Below are 17,063 nucleotides of genomic sequence, written 5' to 3'. Positions count from 1 at the left end.
TTAAACCACTGACTCATTCTGGAAATGTCCGCCTCTGCAAATTCCTCTGTAATTTTAACTGTTGGCTCCAGATTAACTGGCTGGTGCCACGTAACTCGTACTCGGGTATGCTCAGGGAGACTCTGAAGAAACTTCCAGATGCAGTCTATCATCTCCCCCACAGTTTGAGTATCTGGCCTTACCAATGACTGGCCCAATCTTTTAATTTCTGTCCAAATGCACAGGGGCATGATCCCTCAATCCATCTTTCAACTCTACATTTCTGGCAGTACTTTTCTGTGGAAAGTCCCACCTAGTCCGGCATGGGTGCCGTAATCATGTCATAATCTCTTGCCCGCTAATCACTAAGAGCTATATATGTGCTTCCCCAGTTAAATAGGGTGTCAGTCAAAGGGCTCACACTGTTCTGTCCCTATGAGGTCTCATTTTGCTCCTTTAAGACACAACAGGGTTGTTTGCAGGTCCCATTTTACAGAGTCTGATCTCCTGTGCCTGGTTTCCATTTCCTTTCACATGACTGGGTTTCTGTGATCCAACCCGTCACACTGGCTCAGCCAAATTTGTTGCAGAGAGACAGGCAGGGCTGGCACCCAAGGACCAAGTTTTGGGCCTCCCCTGTGTAACTGTGTGGTCCTTGGGACCCATCACACTGAAGGGGTCACTCCCAAGGGATTGGTTACGGGGGTGGGCAGGGGGGCATAGGCTAGACCCTGTGGCTCTGTGACAGGCAGGATGACCGGGAAACCAGGCCCACCTGCAATGATTCACCCGCCAGAGCTTTTACTCCTCAGCTGCAGCGGGAGGCAAGGAGCACGGGTTGGGGGAGGTGCCATGGGGCCAGCTCACAGGGGCACAGGCCAAGGCCAGGGCTCAACACCCTGTGGCAGAATAATCTCTGCAGCTCGGAGCCCCTGGCCATACTGGCCGGGAGCCACCACCCTGTCCAACACCAGTGTCTAAGTGTGAAATTGAATTACCCCCAGAGACGCCCTTCAGTTGGCCAGGGAGGGGACGGGGATTGGAGCACTACACCGGAGCTGGCAGAGCCATCAACACTTTCACTGCCAGCATCAACTCCCCAGCCTGGCCAGCGCATGGTGCTCTGCCCCAGCCCCAGACCTTGCGCATGATCTTGCGCCCATAGAACAGCACTTTGTCCCGCTTGCGGAATTGATACTTGGGTGTCTCCTGAGCCTGAACCCCTGAGAGAGAGGGAGACATGAAAGGCTAGCAGTGCAGGGAACCCAGGGCCCCACCCCAACAAGGGTTGGAGCCTGCCCCCTTCCCCACCAATCTGACTCCCTGCTTGCACTCCCCATTGCAACTCACCTCCCAGCCCAGGGAGGGGTGCAGAGGCCTTGGGGGTACAGATGGCAGAGTCCTGCCTGCCCCCCCGCCCACTCCAGTCCCAGGAAGCTGGGCTGCCCGCAAAGAACCCCAGGAGCTTTATGTCCTTCCTAACCAGTCCCTGGATTCTTCACAATGTTGGGAAACTGAGGCACAAGGCCGTAAAGGGACTTGCCCAGGCAGTGAGTCAGTTGGAGAGAATCAAGGAGTCCTAGTTGCCAGCTGCCTGCTGTAGCTTTTATGGTCTCACTGCCTATACAGGCATGCAGACACTAAGCCCAAGATGGCCTGAGGGGCAGCAGCGTGCCAGAGCCATGGCTGCGAAAGGGATCAGATTTGCTCCCTGCAGGGATGGGCACTTACTCTTGTGGCGCAGCCTATGGACCAGCACCAGGATCAAGGTGGCGATGAGCAACATGGAAACACCAATGCCCATCATGACACCCAGCACCTATGGGAAGAGGCATGTTCCAGACCAGGCTTCCAGACAGGCTGCAGGTGGGTCCAAGGCAGCACCAGCCATGCTCCGGGGGACTGAACGGGGCAAGCGAGAGTAGCCCTCACCCTGTGGAGCACTTGTGTGGATGTGGAAATTCAGGCAATATTTTTATGAGCAGTGGGTGCCTCAGTTTCCCTGTGGGCTTTGTCCTGCTATGCAGCGAGTGGGAAAGGGAAGGCACAAAGTGTCTGATCAAGAAGCCACCTGCCTGGAGACCAGCATTCACATGAACTGAACCAATCCCCCTCTCAGGGAGCCACAGGATCAGTGCTAGGCCCCCAGCTTTGGACCACTCTCTTGGAGGAACCCCTTCGATGTGGAGACCCACAGGAGAAATGGGCGGGGGCATGTGCGTTCATGTGCCACCCCCCCTGCCCGGTTTCTACCAGGGTTCACATCAGAACCTTTAATTTGTGCCCCAGCCTGAGCTACAGAAAGGCGTTGCCTCTGCCCTGCAGAAATCTGGGAGGGCTCAGGGCAGCGGGGATGGTCTCCGAGGCTGGCTCCCAGGGCGTGTCTCCCTCAAGCAGCTTGCCCTGCTCCGGCAGTGTGGCCCTGAGGGGCTCAAGTGCATTGCAAGCCACAGCGCCCTGCTGGGAGCGAAGTGGGGATCCCCCATCAGAGAGACGGGGAAGCCTTGGCATTTAACCCCCTGCAGCTGTGTGGGCACATGTGTACGCAGGGACTGCACCAACACCAGTGTCCAAACTCACAGAGTCCATCCCGGAGCCAGGAATAGAGTATGGGGGGCTGGATCCTGCGGCCAAAGGCCAGGCAGGACCAGGAGCCTGCGGCCAAAGGTGGGGCTGGCCAAGGAGGGTTGTGGGGGAGGGGGGCAGGAGCTGGTTCTGAGCTGGGAAGTGGCCCTGCATAGCACTGAAGAAGGCACAGTGCGTGACTGGGAGGCCGTGCGGCAGCCCACAGGGCGTATGGCATGCTTCCCCCACGTGTCACCTCTGCTGCCAAGGTTCCTCCAGGGGAGGCCAGGTAGCCTCACCACCTCCTGAGGCTGAACTGCTGCGGCGCTGGCAGCACCCCGGCTTCACCCCCTGAGCTCTGCTCTGCGAGTCCAACAGAGAGATTCCTGGCAGAGTCCACTCCACAGGACCAATGCACCAGAGACACTCACCCGGGCAGGTTGATTTGGCAGCTGGAACCCAGCATGGGAAGTGCTCAGGTCACCATAAGCCTTAAAGCAGAGGCAGTTCCCGCCAGCCCAGAGCAATGCCATGCCAGCTGTCTCCGACTCCCTTCCTTGGGCCAAGCAGTGAGAGCTCCCAGCCTCTTCCAGAAGAGCACTCTTCTCCCCCCACCTCCCGCCACCCAGTCCTTTGGTCTCAGGCCTCGGTCTCTGCTCAGCTTCCCTGCTCAGAGGCGGTGGAGCACTGGTTGCCAGTTGTCCATGTCCTAGTGACCGGGGTTTTCCACTGATATAGGTCGGCCTCAGCCAGTCTTATCTAATGACCACTTCAGTCCGCTCAGACAAAGGACACACAAACAAACCCCTCCCACTCACATCTCTCAGTCTGCCCTGAGAGCAAACAATCCTTTCCCCCCAGTGGGTAGTCATGCAAAATATAGGGGAAACTGAGGCAAGCGGGACTCAAAAATATTACAAAAAATTCCCATTTTGTCACACCTGCCCCTGTGGTGGAGGATCCCAAAGAGACAACAGAACCCCAAGGACTGGGCCGTTCACAGTTAAGCGGAGACAGGCTGGGCGTGGGCATGCAGCCTGGCTGGAGACCAGGGGAGCACATGGCTGCAGGGTGCTTCTGGGAGCAGAGACTCCAAATGGGGAGACCACGAGGATGGAGCTCAAAGGATCAGGAAGTGGCACAGCCCTGGCTCCCACCAAGACAAACTGTCTCATGCTAACCTAAGAGTCCCCCACACCATATTGCAGGGGATTAGTAACTACCCCCGCTTTGGAAAGGCCGCGCAGTGTCACTGCAGGTACTAGCTTATGCAGCAATCCCTGACAGGGAAAATGTCCCCAAACGTGGGCTCACTGTGAGCAGCAGGGGACGCTGGAGCCCAGAGGCCCAGACTCGGAGGTGCTGAGGCTGTGGAGCTTGCCCTGCGAAGACAATGTGACCCCTGGGATCTGATGCATTAGGGGACTCACCCCAGGATGCTCTGCAAAGGGCGCGGCGCAGCACAGACCCCAGACCGTGTGAGTCAGTAACAACCGGTCCCAGCACATCATGCAGCACCACAAGCCAAGCACCTGACCTACACAGGCTGCGACTGCATGGGCCACATCACAGGGAGGGAGGCTGCACTGCAGGGTGCCAGGGCTGTACAGTAGCTGGGCTGGCTGCTTCATCAGCAAGGCTGCACCTGGCCAGGTCTTGGGAGAGGAGGGAGAACCCCCCACAGCCTGCCCTTTGGCTAGTAACTACTCCCGCCTGCCACACACCCCACCCCTGCTGGCGGAGGGACCAGTGTGGTTGGGGCAGGGCAGCCACACACAGCACTAGAGGAACTGGAAGCCAGCAGGCTCCCTACAGCTCAAACCAGGGGGAAATTCTTTCCCAGCCCCTCCCACAGTCCAAGGACAGTGTCTGACCCCATCATCCCCTCCACCCACCAGCCAAGACTTGCCCAGGGATGGCTGAACCCCAAAAGTGCCAGCGCATTCCTGGGCAAGTACCAGAGCTTCCCATCCCACCAGGAGCTGTGCTGCCTTGGGCCGGGGACCGTGGGCTATGCCAACGGGCCAGCTCTTCCACTGCCCACAGGAGAGACCACTACACTGCTCCATATCCCCCAGGAACACAATCCCTCCAGGAGACACCAAACCTGGCCCCACCTCCCAGGTATAACCCCCCAGCCGTCCCTCCTCACCATGCTGGTCTGGAGCTGATCTTCCACAAAGAGCTTAAGGTTGGGCAGCACGGCTGTGAGCGCTGCATCCTGTGTGGAGAGAGATGCAGACAGAGCCTCAGCGCCAGCAGGCAGGCTGATGCTGCCATCAAAGCCCATAGGTCCAGCCCTATGGCTGCTTCACCCAACATCTGGGCATAAGGGTCTATCTATAGCACCTTCCATCCCAACACACTTTGCTGAGTGTGCAGTGTGTGCAGGGACCACTGGCCCTCCCCTGAAATGCAGCCACCACTGGAGTGAGGCTGACAGCTGTTCAAGGGGCACATAAGTAGAAAGGACGTTGAAGTGGAGGGCAAGACTCCAGCAATCCTGGGACACTGTGTCCTGGGCAGGCCCCAGCAGGCCACACCTACCCAGACACATCCCAGAGGGCCGCTGGGCTCTGGAGAGGCTTCTGCCAAACCCAGGACCACATCTGGGAAGAAGGTTCCCATGGGAGATGGGGGATCCTTGGAGCTGGAACGTGACCTGGATGCTGGATTTAACATTCCCAAGTCAGAGGGGAGGGGCACCCTGCTGGGGCAAGTGGGGGTCCTGGAGAGGACTCTGACTGGGATGCCAGCCAAGGTGCCCTGCATTAGGAAAGTGTCCCCAGCCCCCAGGAAATGGTGCTGGTGGGGAGGGTCTCTTCAGGTCCTTGTCCAGTCAGTGGACAGCACCAGAAGGGGGAGATCTCTGGACGGGTGGAGCGATGGGTTGAGAGGCTGGGAACTCGCTCGCTCCAGTGACTGCCACGCTGCAGAGGACAAACTGCCGGGGGCCCCAGCAAGGAACTAGACAGCACCTACCTCCTGCTCATCCTGGGGCTCGGACTCACTCTGCCCCATGTCTGCTGCCGGCCCGGGTCCCAGGCCTGTCCCAGAAAGGTGCCTGAGAACAAGTAGAGACGTTTATGCTGTGCCCTTTGGGGGAAACCAGGGTCCACCATGCACAGCTCCCATGACCCCCCATCACCACAGATCTCCTTACCGCCCAATAGTTTCCCTCCCTCACAGAGGGCCCCATTCCCCCCACCCCCTCACCTCCTGGCTGGGAGCACAGGTCACAGGGCAACATGGGGCTGGCTCTTCCCTCACTGATCCTCACCCTACTGCCCTTGACCTGAACTGCAGACACACCTGGGGAGCAGCTGGTCCTGTGGGGCTCCCCACCAGTGCTAGTCCCACTGTTTGGGGCAGGAGTGTTGCTGCTTGACATCTGCCAAGGAGAAAGGTCCCAGGCAGAGTCCAGACCCTGCCCACTCACCTCCTGAGCCAATGGTGTCCCTGCCCCATTCCAGGGCAGATGGGCCCTCTGCACCTGCCCTCCAAGTCACCTCCTTGCCTATCACCAGACACAGACCGGAGATGCTTTGCCCAAGAACACAGGCACCATGACTCTGACCCCAAGCCCCTGCCAGCCAGTGCAGAGTGCGGGGTGTGGAGGAGAGAGTCCCAGTTCACACTATGGAAGTGGGCAATTTCCAGCTCAGGACAGGGCTGGGCACGGGGGGTCAGGTGTGTACTGAGACGCAAGGGCTGCTTCCCAGCATGGGCAGACTGCTACACAGGAGTCAGCCTGCTTCCAATAGCAGCACGGTCACGGCAGACGGTTGACTCCCACCTGAGTATGTTCCCTGGGGGTGAGCGGGATTGTACTATGGCGTCCACCCGCACACTGGGGCCGCACTGCTATTGTTAGCGCGCTAGCTTGCATAAAACTGTGCCTCTCTCCACCTGGCTAGGGAGCAACCTCCTAGCTGCTGTGTAGATAGACCGGGGGTGACCAGCCTGAGCCTGAGAAGGATCCAGAATTTACCAATATGCCTTGTCAAAGAGCCAAGTAACGCGTCAGCAGCCCCCCGTCAGCTCCCCGCCTGCCCCTAGCGTCTCCCAGCCACCCGCAGCATGGCCGATCAGCGCCTAACTCTCCATCCTTGTGCCTCCTGCCCACCACGACCCGCTGTTTTGTGGTGAGCAGAAGGCCCGGGGGGGAGAGCGGGGGGGAGGAGGAGCAAGGGCACGGCAGACTCTGGGCTGAGCCCTTGGGGCAAGGAATGGAGTGGTGCTGGGGGCTGGGGCCTGGGACAGAGCCAGGGGTTGAGCAGTGAGCACGCTGTAGCACAGTGGAAAGTTGGCACCTGTAGCTCCAGCCCTGGAGTTGGCGCCTATGCAACGAGCCACATATTCACCTCTGAAGAGCTGCATATGGCTCTGGAGCCACAGGTTGGCCACCCCTGAGATAGACCGTAGGCAGGGAGAGGCCATTTAAGGCCTCCCAGGCCGTGTGTTGCCTGGGGCAGATGAGGAAGGATGTCCAAGAGGGGTGCCAGCCCCTAGAGAGGAAGGGGTGATAAGACAGACTCACTCATTCCCTCCAACAGGGACAACCCCACCCCTACCTCCCAATCCCTTGTTAGTAACGTTCTCCCCCATGCTGTGTTGGCTTCCATCAGAGCAGCAATAGCCAGTGCTGCCCCTGCAACCTCTCCTGCCAGTGCTGCCCTGCCCCAGCTCCCCGTGCGGGTGCAGACCCTGGGCTGAAATGGCTCCAGCAGGACATTCTTGCTGCACACCAGGACCTCACCAGGAACCTGCTTGCTGCAGGTTGGACACACGGGCAGGGCAGGCAAAGCGGCAATACACGGGGCAGCTTAACCTTCGCCAGCCAAGGCAGAGCTCTGTGGTCTCAGGGGAAGGGGATGCCAACAGAGCCCTGGCCGGCCAGGGAACACAAGGGAGAGGCTGTTGGAGGGCCAGGGTCAGCACCTGTCCCTGAGGGAGGGCTGTTCACCCAGGAGTCACCTGGCTCCAGTGCTGGATGTGTGTGCTCAGACCAGCTACTATTCAGGGTGAGAAAGGAGCTTGGACTCTGGGCCCACTGGGGAAATCCAGTTTAGCCCTCCCCCCGTCCCAGGGATTGACACAGCAGAGACAAGAAACAATCAGGATAGTGCCCAGCAAAGGTTGGTGTGCAGGCTTTGGGAGGAGGAGCCCAGGCATGGGTCATGTTTTCAACTTGGGTAACTGAAGTTGTGGGAACTGACTCCTGGGAACCCCTCACCCCCTTCCACTTGCAGGAGATTTTGCAAGAAAGTTCAGCCCCAAGGCACTGCCTCTAGGTCTCGAGGCGGGGAAATTGGAGCAGAGCCACAGCCACAGGGCCAGCCAGCCAGCCCCAGGGGGGCCCACACTCCCCCAGGTTGGGGATCTGGGCTGCACGGCTGGGGCACTGTGCAGAGTGCAGACCCCTCAGCCATGGGGACAATACTTGTCTCCCTGTGCCCCAGCCCCTGTGATGGGATGCAGTGCCAACGGCTTGGAAAGCTTCCCCTGTGAGCTGCTCCCGGGTTAGACCCGGCTGCACCCAGCCCATGCAGCAGAGCAGCGGTGACTCGCTGTTATTCCCCACCCCTGCTCCTCTCTCTTCTGCAAAGTTCCTGCCAGCCCCAGCATTTAACACAGAGCGCAGGAAGGAGGCCCCACACAGTTAGCTACCAGCTGGCCTCCTCCCTGCCCTGGCCTCCAGCGCTAGTGGACCCACAGAGCGCAGCGGCTGCATGGGCAGGGGAAGGGTCGGCAGGAACCCAATAAAAGCAGCCCCCAGGTTCAACCGAGAGCTGCAGAGCCAGGACAGAACAGTGGGAGCCTGCAGAGACCCAACCCCCACTCACTGCCCAGAGGGGCTACAGCCCCCTTGCCGTCAAACCACCCTACCCCACCCCACCCCACCCGCAGAGTTCATTCTCCACATCACAGCGTAGAGACCCACCTTGTGGGACTCAAACAGCTGCACCGATTTGGCTTCAACATTAAAAGAAAACCACTCACCACCTTCAGGTGAACACCAGGTGGAGAAGCTCCCGGCCCAAGGTGACAGCATGAAGCAGAGTTCAGATCAGAGTCCTGATGTTACTGTAACACCGGCACGGCAGTCGGTGGCAGGTTGCCAAAGCTCAGGCTCCAGGCCCAGCCCTGCCCTCACCCTGTAACCCCCTTAGCGGCCAGGAAGAGGCTACAGATAACGAGGGCGAGGGATCAATGAACAGCAGCCGCCCTCTAGCCCACACAGGCTCACAGACTAGCCTGTGATGCTGTTAACAGCCACCCAAGGGACAAAGGGTGTTGGATCCATGGGACCCAGATTCCTGTCAGGGCAGCCATCTCCTCTCACCCCAAAGCCCTGGCACAGAAGGAAAGGCTGCCTGGGCGCACCCCTTAGCAGGGAGCTCTGCTCAGGATGCAAGGGTCCCTCTGCCGGCTCTCATTCAGGGGGTCCACTGAGGCACGGGGCAGAAGCAGTCAGGTTAATCCAGCGCTTGATTGCCTTTGCACTGCAGCAACAGCCTCTGAAGACTGATCAGCAAGGGAGGCCACGCCCTGAAAACAGAGACTGTGTGGAAAGGCCAAGCAAAGTGCCCGTGGCCTTCCCCACCCCACCAGCCCAGCCTTCCCTGCCCAGCATCTGCCAAACCCAGCCTAGCCTTTGCCCCTTCTAGCCCACCGCCCATGCCCCCGAACTTTTCCCACCCAGCACCTGCTTCCCCCAACCCAGCCTCCCGCAGCCGACACCCCCTCAACTTCCCACCCAGTGCCTGCCACCCTCCTCCCAGCACCTGCTGCTGCCGCCGCCCCATCCCCTTCCCCACAAGCCTTCCCTGCCCCCTCAGCCAGCCTTCCCTCCCCCCTGCCCAGTCAGTCTTCCCCACTTGCCACCTCACTCTCTCCAGCCTGCCCTGCCCCACCCAGCATCCCACCCCACACCCACCCTTTCCCACCCAGTGGCTCAGCTAAGCCTTGCAGCTCCCCTCATTAACAGTGTCAGCTACTTCAGATTTCAGAGCAGCAGCCGTGTTAGTCTGTATTCACAAAAAGAAAAGGAGTACTTGTGGCACTTTAGAGACTAACAAATTTATTAGAGCATAAGCTTTCGTGAGCATGCATCCGATGAAGTGAGCTGTAGCTCATGAAAGCTTAAGCTCAAATAAATTTGTTAGTCCCTAAGGTGCCACAGCTACTTCAGCGGAGATCTCTGTGCTGCTTGTTACTAGCGTACTTTGGAGCTCATAGGCACATAGAACCCACCATCTATGCAGCGTCACCAGCTTCAGTGCTCACAAGTGAGGCCCCCAAAATCATGGGATTACAAAACTGATCAGTTTGGGTTCTTTATTCATCCCTCCATGGAGCCGCTGGACCGTGCTCCCCAGCCATGAGCGCTAGACACTGATTTAACTGGCTAAACAAAAGCTTGAATGCTCACAAATTCACATGACTCCAGGACCTGGGATGTTAAGAAAGCCACCAGTTCTCCTGAGAGTCAGTGACCTTGACTGTGCTCAGGGGAGGCTCAGCTCTGTTCCCAGGTGCCCAGCTGTGCCCTGCTTGGGATCATTCTGTCACAAGTGTGATATTGGGGAGAAAGGATCACACAAGGGGCATGTCCCATGCCTGAGAGACAGTTGGACACATTTCCTTGTGCAGCATCAGGTTTAAAACCTACCAGAACATAATAAAGTGGGAATTTTGTGTAATATTTTTAATTAATCCTATGCATGCCTCAGTTTCCCGCTGTACTTCACACTGTTGCCCAATGGGTCCAGAAGGGTTAAAATGCCCATGGGACAAAGCAGGAGACATGAGGTTCCTGGACTTTCAGAAAGCCTTTGACAAAGAGTCTTTGGTGAGGGTCCTAAGCAAAGTAAGCAGTCATAGGGTAAGAGGGAAAGTCCTCTCATGGATCAGTAACTTAAAAGACAGGAAACAAAGGATAGGAATAAATGGTCCATGTTCAGAATGGAGAGAGGTAAATAGTGGTGTCCCCCAGGGATCTGTACTGGGACTAGTGATGTTCAACATATTCATAAATGATCTGGAAAAGGGGGTAAATGGTGTTGTGGCAAAATGTGCAAATGATAGAAACTTACTCAAGACAGATAAGTCCAAAGCAGACCGTGAAGAATTACAAAAGAATCTCAGACAACTGGGTGATTGGGCAACAAAATGGCAGATGAAATTCCATGTTGGTAAGTGCAAAGTAATGCTCATTGGAAAAAATAATCCCAACTATGCATATAAAATGAGGGGGGTTTATCATATCAATGATGAGCTGTTACCACTCAAGAAAGATCCTGGGGTCACTGTGGATAGTTCTCTGAAAGCATCTGCTTAATGTGCAGCAACAGTCAAAAAAGCAAACAGAATGTTAGCAACCATTAGGAAAGGGATAGATAATGAGACAGAAGATGTCATAATGTCTCTATATAAATCCATAGTATGCCCACAAGTTGTAGACTATGTGCAGATGATTGACCTATCTCAAAAAAGATATATTAGAATTGGAAAGGGTACCGAGAAGGGCAAGAAAAATGATGAAGGGGGTAGAACAGCTTCCCGTATGAGGGGAGATTATAAAGACCGGGACTTTTCAGCTTGGAAAAATCGACAACGACGGGAGGTCTATAAAATCATGAGTGGTGTGAAAAGAATGAAGGAGGAAACGTGATTTCTCTCTTCACATATCAGAAGAACCAGGGGTCACCCAATGAAATTAATAGGCAGCGGGTTAAAACTACCATAAGGAAGTACTTCTTCACACAGTGCACAGACAAGCTATTGAACTCATTGGCAGGGGATGTTGTGAAGGCCAAAAATATGGCTGGGTTCAAAAAGAATGAGAGAAGTTCCTGGAGGACAGGTCCATCAATGACTATTAGCCAAGATGGTCAGGGATGCAACCCCATGCTCTGGGTGTCCCTAAACCACCGAAGATCCTGGGACTGGATGATGGGGATGGATCACTCGAAAGTGCCTTGTTCTGGTCATTCTCTCTGAAGCATCTGGCACTGGCCACTGTTGTAGGGACATTGGCACCATTTTTATAGTGGAGGTGCTGAAAGCCACTGAACAAAACTAAATGCAGTTTCTGAGGGAAACCACTTCAAGCAAGAGGGTTCTGCCACACCCCCAGCACTCCTAGTTCCAGCACCTCTGCACTGCTGGAAGACAGGATACGGGCTGGATGGACCTTTGGTCTGACCCTGTATGGCCGTTCTTAAGAGGTGTTGGGTCACGCTGTCTGCAGTTGAATGAATGGCTCATTTAGGACTGGTTGAAACTGACCCATGTCAGTGGAGGATCTGAAAAAACAAAGGGAGCCCCAAAAGCCAGGGAAGTCACACCTAGCAACCAAGAAGGAGATTTCCCCCACCTCTCTGCAGGAAAGCAGAACACAGGTCCCCCAGCTAGCAGTTTTATAGCCCCTCAGCCCAAGTCAGCTGACCCAGGCCAGCTGTGGGTTTCACTGCAGTGTAGACATCCCCCCCCATACACCCACCTACCTACCCACTCTCCCCGCCTGCTCCCAGAGCTCAGTGCAGAGTCTGACAAGTGCAGAGCACCCAGCCTCCTGAACCTGCCCCTGCTGCTGTCTAGGACCACAGGAACTGCCATATGGGATCAAAGCCAGGGTCCCTCTTGCCCAGCAGCTGGTGCGAGCCCCACACTGATGGCATCTCTTCAATCATGGCCTGGCCTGGAGCTGCAGGGTCCAGGTCTTTGCTCAGATTAAGGGCTGCGTCCACACACAACACATTAGCTGAGAAGGGCAATGTGAAAAAGATACTCCAAGTGGAGAGCAGCGACCTGTGAGGAGAACTGCTCAGGGAGTGACCTCATCCCTGCACAGGATGGCAATGCCTGGTGGGAGGCAGTGAGGTGTCAACTTGCTCCTGTGCACAAAGTTTGTGCCTTCAGCTGCAAGCTAGATGCAAAGGAGGATGCTCCAGAGGGCCAACAGCCTTAGTGAGAGCTGGTGCCAGGCAAAGGAGGGAACTCAACACCCCAGTGAAGCAGCCCCCACGCTGGGCAGATCAGCCACAAGACATGTGTGAGATGGACGCTGACTGCACCCCCAGAGGGGCTGACAGCATTGCATGCCGCTGTTCAGACAGAAGCGGGAGTTGGCCACACACAGGCTTCTGAAGGCATGAGATCTGCCACCCTCCTTAGCTGTCGTTGGGGGCCCAGGCTGGCATTCCCAGAAGCACTGGTATCAGGCTTGGCATTCATTCTGCCATTTTTTCTTTTCAGTTCTTTGCCAAGTACACTTTGCCCTGGTGACTGGCACCAGCAGAACAGGCCCTGCCAGATGCTCCCCATTAGGAACCAGCATCTGACCTTACAGCAGCCGCAGGAGCAGGAAATGCAGCTGCAGCACTGTCTCAAGGCAGGGCTCCTGCTGAGAGCTGCCGCGGGGCGTCTGGCATGGGAAGTGCCAGGCATGTCTCTCCCATCACAAAGGAGGCAGCGTGTCCACACCAGCTGTGAGCGGCAGCCCCAATACCCAGGCTATGCTCTCACCTGGCTGTCAGTGCATCAGCATTGCTGCACATGCACTAAGACACAGGGTGCCTGGCACAGCCCAGCTGGGCTTCTCCCACACAGCCGCCCCTAGGTTAGCTCCATGGGCTGCACGAGTGCCCATTCCCTAGTAAGTTTCCTGGCCCTTGACCCACAGCAGAGCTAGGCAGCAGCACTGTTGTGATGCTGGCACTCAGGCAGCTCGCCAATATGGTGGGCACCTATTATTAATACTTGGCCTTTCATCAGAGATGCCACACCCACCACAAACTAGTTACTGAACCCCAGTGCCCCTACTGGGGGGATGACTGGCCCCATGTGACTGAGGGGAGCAACTCAGTTGAGGTCACCTGGGAGTCAGTTGGTGCTGCAGAGCCTCTCTCCTGGGCACTGTCAGCTCAGATTAGGGTTTTCATTGCATCACACACCCATTGCTAGCCCAGCCCTTGCAGAGTGCAGAATAGGACCCCCACTATTACAACACCCTGAAATTTCAGGTGTAAACATCCAAAAATGTGAAATTGACTTATTTTCAAATCCTATGACCATGAATTTGACCAGAATGGACTGTGAATTTGGTAGGGCCCCAGTAATAACAGAAAGTTTATCACTGCTGTACTCAATCTCATAGTGTGCTCCATCACAAATGTGACAAAACCCAATACAAGAATACACCACCAATTATGGATTTTGCTCACAAGAGTGAAACAAGCCTAACCGAGGAAAGCATACACTCATGAAGTGAAACCAGATATTATAGGGATAACAGAAACATGGTGGAATAGTAGTCATGACTGGACTACAGGTATTGAAGGGTATGTGCTGTTTAGGAAAGACAGAAACAAAGGTAAAGGTGGTGGAGTAGCATTGTATATCAATGATGAGGTATCAGAGTAGAAGCCGTGTTAGTCTGTATTCGCAAAAAGAAAAGGAGTACTTGTGGCACCTTAGAGACTAATGATGAGGTAGAATGTAAAGAAATAAGAAGCGATGCAATGGATAAGACAGAGTCTGTGTGGGCAAAAATTACATTGGGGAAGAAAACTAGTAAAGCCTCTCCTACGATAGTGCTTGGGGTGTGCTATAGACCTCCGGGATCTAATTTGGATATGGATAGAGCCCTTTTTAATGTCTTTAATCAAGTAAATACTAATGGAAACTGCGTGATCATGGGAGACTTTAACTTCCCAGATATAGACTGGAGGACCAGTGCTAGTAATAATAATAGGGCTCAGATTTTCCTAGATGCGATAGCTGATGGATTCCTTCATCAAGTAGTTGCTGAACCGACTAGAGGGGATGCCATTTTAGATTTAATTTTGGTGAGTAGCGAGGACCTCATAGAAGAAATGGTTGTAGGGGACAATCTTGGCTCAAGTGATCATGAGCTAATTCAGTTCAAACTAAATGGAAGGATTAACAAAAATAAATCTGCAACTAAGGTTTTTGATTTCAAAAGGGCTGACTTTCAAAAATTAAGGAAATTAGTTAGGGAAGTGGATTGGACTGAAGAATTTATGGATCTAAAGGTAGGAGAAGACCTGGGATTACTTTAAATCAAAGCTGCAGAAGCTATCGGAAGCCTGTATCCCAAGAAAGGGGAAAAAATTCATAGGAAGGAGTTGTAGACCAAGCTGGATGAGCAAGCATCTTAGAGAGGTGATTAAGAAGAAGCAGAAAGCATACAGGGAGTGGAAGATGGGAGGGATCAGCAAGGAAAGCTACCTAATTGAGGTCAGAACATGTAGGGATAAAGTGAGACGGGCTAAAAGTTTAGTAGAGTTGGACCTTGCAAAGGGAATTAAAACCAATAGTAAAAGGTTTTATAGCCATATAAATAAGAAGAAAATTAAGAAAGAAGAAGTGGGGCCGCTTAACACTGAGGATGGAGTGGAAGTTAAAGATAATCTAGGCATGGCCCAATATCTAAACAAATACTTTGCCTCAGTCTTTAATAAGGCTAAAGAGGATCTTAGGGATAATGGTAGCATGACAAATGGGAATGAGGATATAGAGGTAGATATTACCATATCTGAGGTAGAAGCAAAACTGAAACAGCTTAATGGGACTAAATCGGGGGGCCCAGATAATCTTCATCCAAGAATATTAAAGGTTTTAAATATTATTAGGTATTAAATATTAAAGCTCACGAAAGCTTATGCTCTAATAAATTTGTTAGTCTCTAAGGTGCCACAAGTACTTCTTTTCTTTTTGCGAATACAGACTAACACGGCTGCTACTCTGAAACTTTAGATAAAGGAAATGCAGTGGATCTAATTTACCTAGATTTCAGTAAGGCATTTGATACCGTGCCACATGGGGAATTATTAGTTAAATTGGAGAAGATGGGGATCAATATGAACATCAAAAGGTGGATAAGGAATTGGTTAAAGGGGAGACTGCAACGGGTCCTACTGAAAGGCGAACTGTCAGGTTGGAGGGAAGTTACCAGTGGAGTTCCTCAGGGATCGGTTTTGGGACCAATCTTATTTAATCTTTTTATTACTGACCTTGGCACAAAAAGTGGGAGTGTGCTAATAAAGTTTGCAGATGATACAAAGCTAGGAGGTATTGCCAATTCGGAGAAGGATCGGGATATTATACAGGAGGATCTGGATGACCTTGTAAACTGGAGTAATAGTAATAGGATGAAATTTAATAGTGAGAAGTGTAAGGTTATGCATTTAGGGATTAATAACAAGAATTTTAGTTATAAGTTGGGGACGCATCAATTAGAAGTAACGGAAGAGGAGAAGGACCTTGGAGTATTGGTTGATCATAGGATGACTGAGCTGCCAATGTGATATGCTGTGAAAAAAGCTAATGCGGTTTTGGGATGCATCAGGAGAGGCATTTCCAGTAGGGATAAGGAGGTTTTAGTACCGTTATACAAGGCACTGGTGAGACCTCACCTAGAATACTGTGTGCAGTTCTGGTCTCCCATGTTTAAAAAGGATGAATTCAAGCTGGAGCAGGTACAGAGAAGAGCTTCTAGGATGATCCGAGGAATGGAAAACTTGTCTTATGAAAGGAGACTTAAGGAGCTGGGCTTGTTTAGCCTAACTAAAAGAAGGTTGAGGGGAGATATGATTGCTCTCTATAAATATATCAGAGGGATAAATATAGGAGAGGGAGAGGAATTATTTAAGCTCAGCACCAATGTGGACACAAGAACAAATGGGTATAAACTGGCCACCAGGAAGTTTAGACTTGAAATCAGACGAAGGTTTTTAACCATCAGAGGAGTGAAGTTTTGGAATAACCTTCCAAGGGAAGCAGTGGGGGCAAAAGATCTATCTGGTTTTAAGATTCTACTTGATAAGTTTATGGAGGAGATGGTATGATGGGATAATGGGATTTTGGTAAGTAATTGATCTTTAAATATTCAGGGTAAATAGGCCAAATCCCCTGAGATGGGATATTAGATGGATGGGATCTGAGTTACCCAGGAAAGAATTTTCTGTAGTATCTGGCTGGTGAATCTTGCCCATATGCTCAGGGTTTAGCTGATCGCCATATTTGAGGTCGGGAAGGAATTTTCCTCCAGGGCAGATTGGAGAGGCCCTGGAGGTTTTTCGCCTTCCTCTGTAGCATGGGGCATGGTTGACTTGAGGGAGGCTTCTCTGCTCCTTGAAGTCTTTAAACCATGATTTAAGGACTTCAATAGCTCAGACATGGGTGAGGTTTTTCATAGGAGTGGGTGGGTCAGATTCTGTGGCCTGTGCTGTGCAGGAGGTCAGACTAGATGATCAGAATGGTCCCTTCTGACCTTAGTATCTATGAATCTATGAATCTTTGCCCACACAGCAGTCTCAGATAGATAGATTACTCTGAGCTTCATCGCACATGTAGTGAAGGTTGACGGACAAGTTCCATCCAAGGGCTGGCTGCAATTCAGCAAAGGATAAAATAAAACCATGTGTAAAGCACTGAAATCCTTCTGGATAAAAGGCACCATATGATCATAAAGTGTTATCAATAGTCAC

General features: G+C 53.3%; 1 long non-coding RNA gene across 1 annotated transcript; it reads right to left on the bottom strand.

Moving 5' to 3' along the window:
- Positions 1–1,739: 1,739 nt before the first annotated feature.
- LOC122458374 lies at positions 1,740–6,486 on the bottom strand. Its single transcript, XR_006278395.1, has 4 exons — positions 6,341–6,486; positions 5,527–5,608; positions 4,697–4,765; positions 1,740–1,798 (listed from the first exon to the last, which is right to left on the bottom strand). It is a non-coding gene; the product is annotated as an uncharacterized LOC122458374 (long non-coding RNA).
- Positions 6,487–17,063: the final 10,577 nt, after the last annotated feature.

The sequence above is a fragment of the Dermochelys coriacea genome, chromosome 20, assembly GCF_009764565.3.
Source record: "Dermochelys coriacea isolate rDerCor1 chromosome 20, rDerCor1.pri.v4, whole genome shotgun sequence".
Classification (NCBI taxonomy): Eukaryota; Metazoa; Chordata; order Testudines; family Dermochelyidae; genus Dermochelys; species Dermochelys coriacea.
This window is presented reverse-complemented; position numbering and strand designations above follow the sequence as displayed.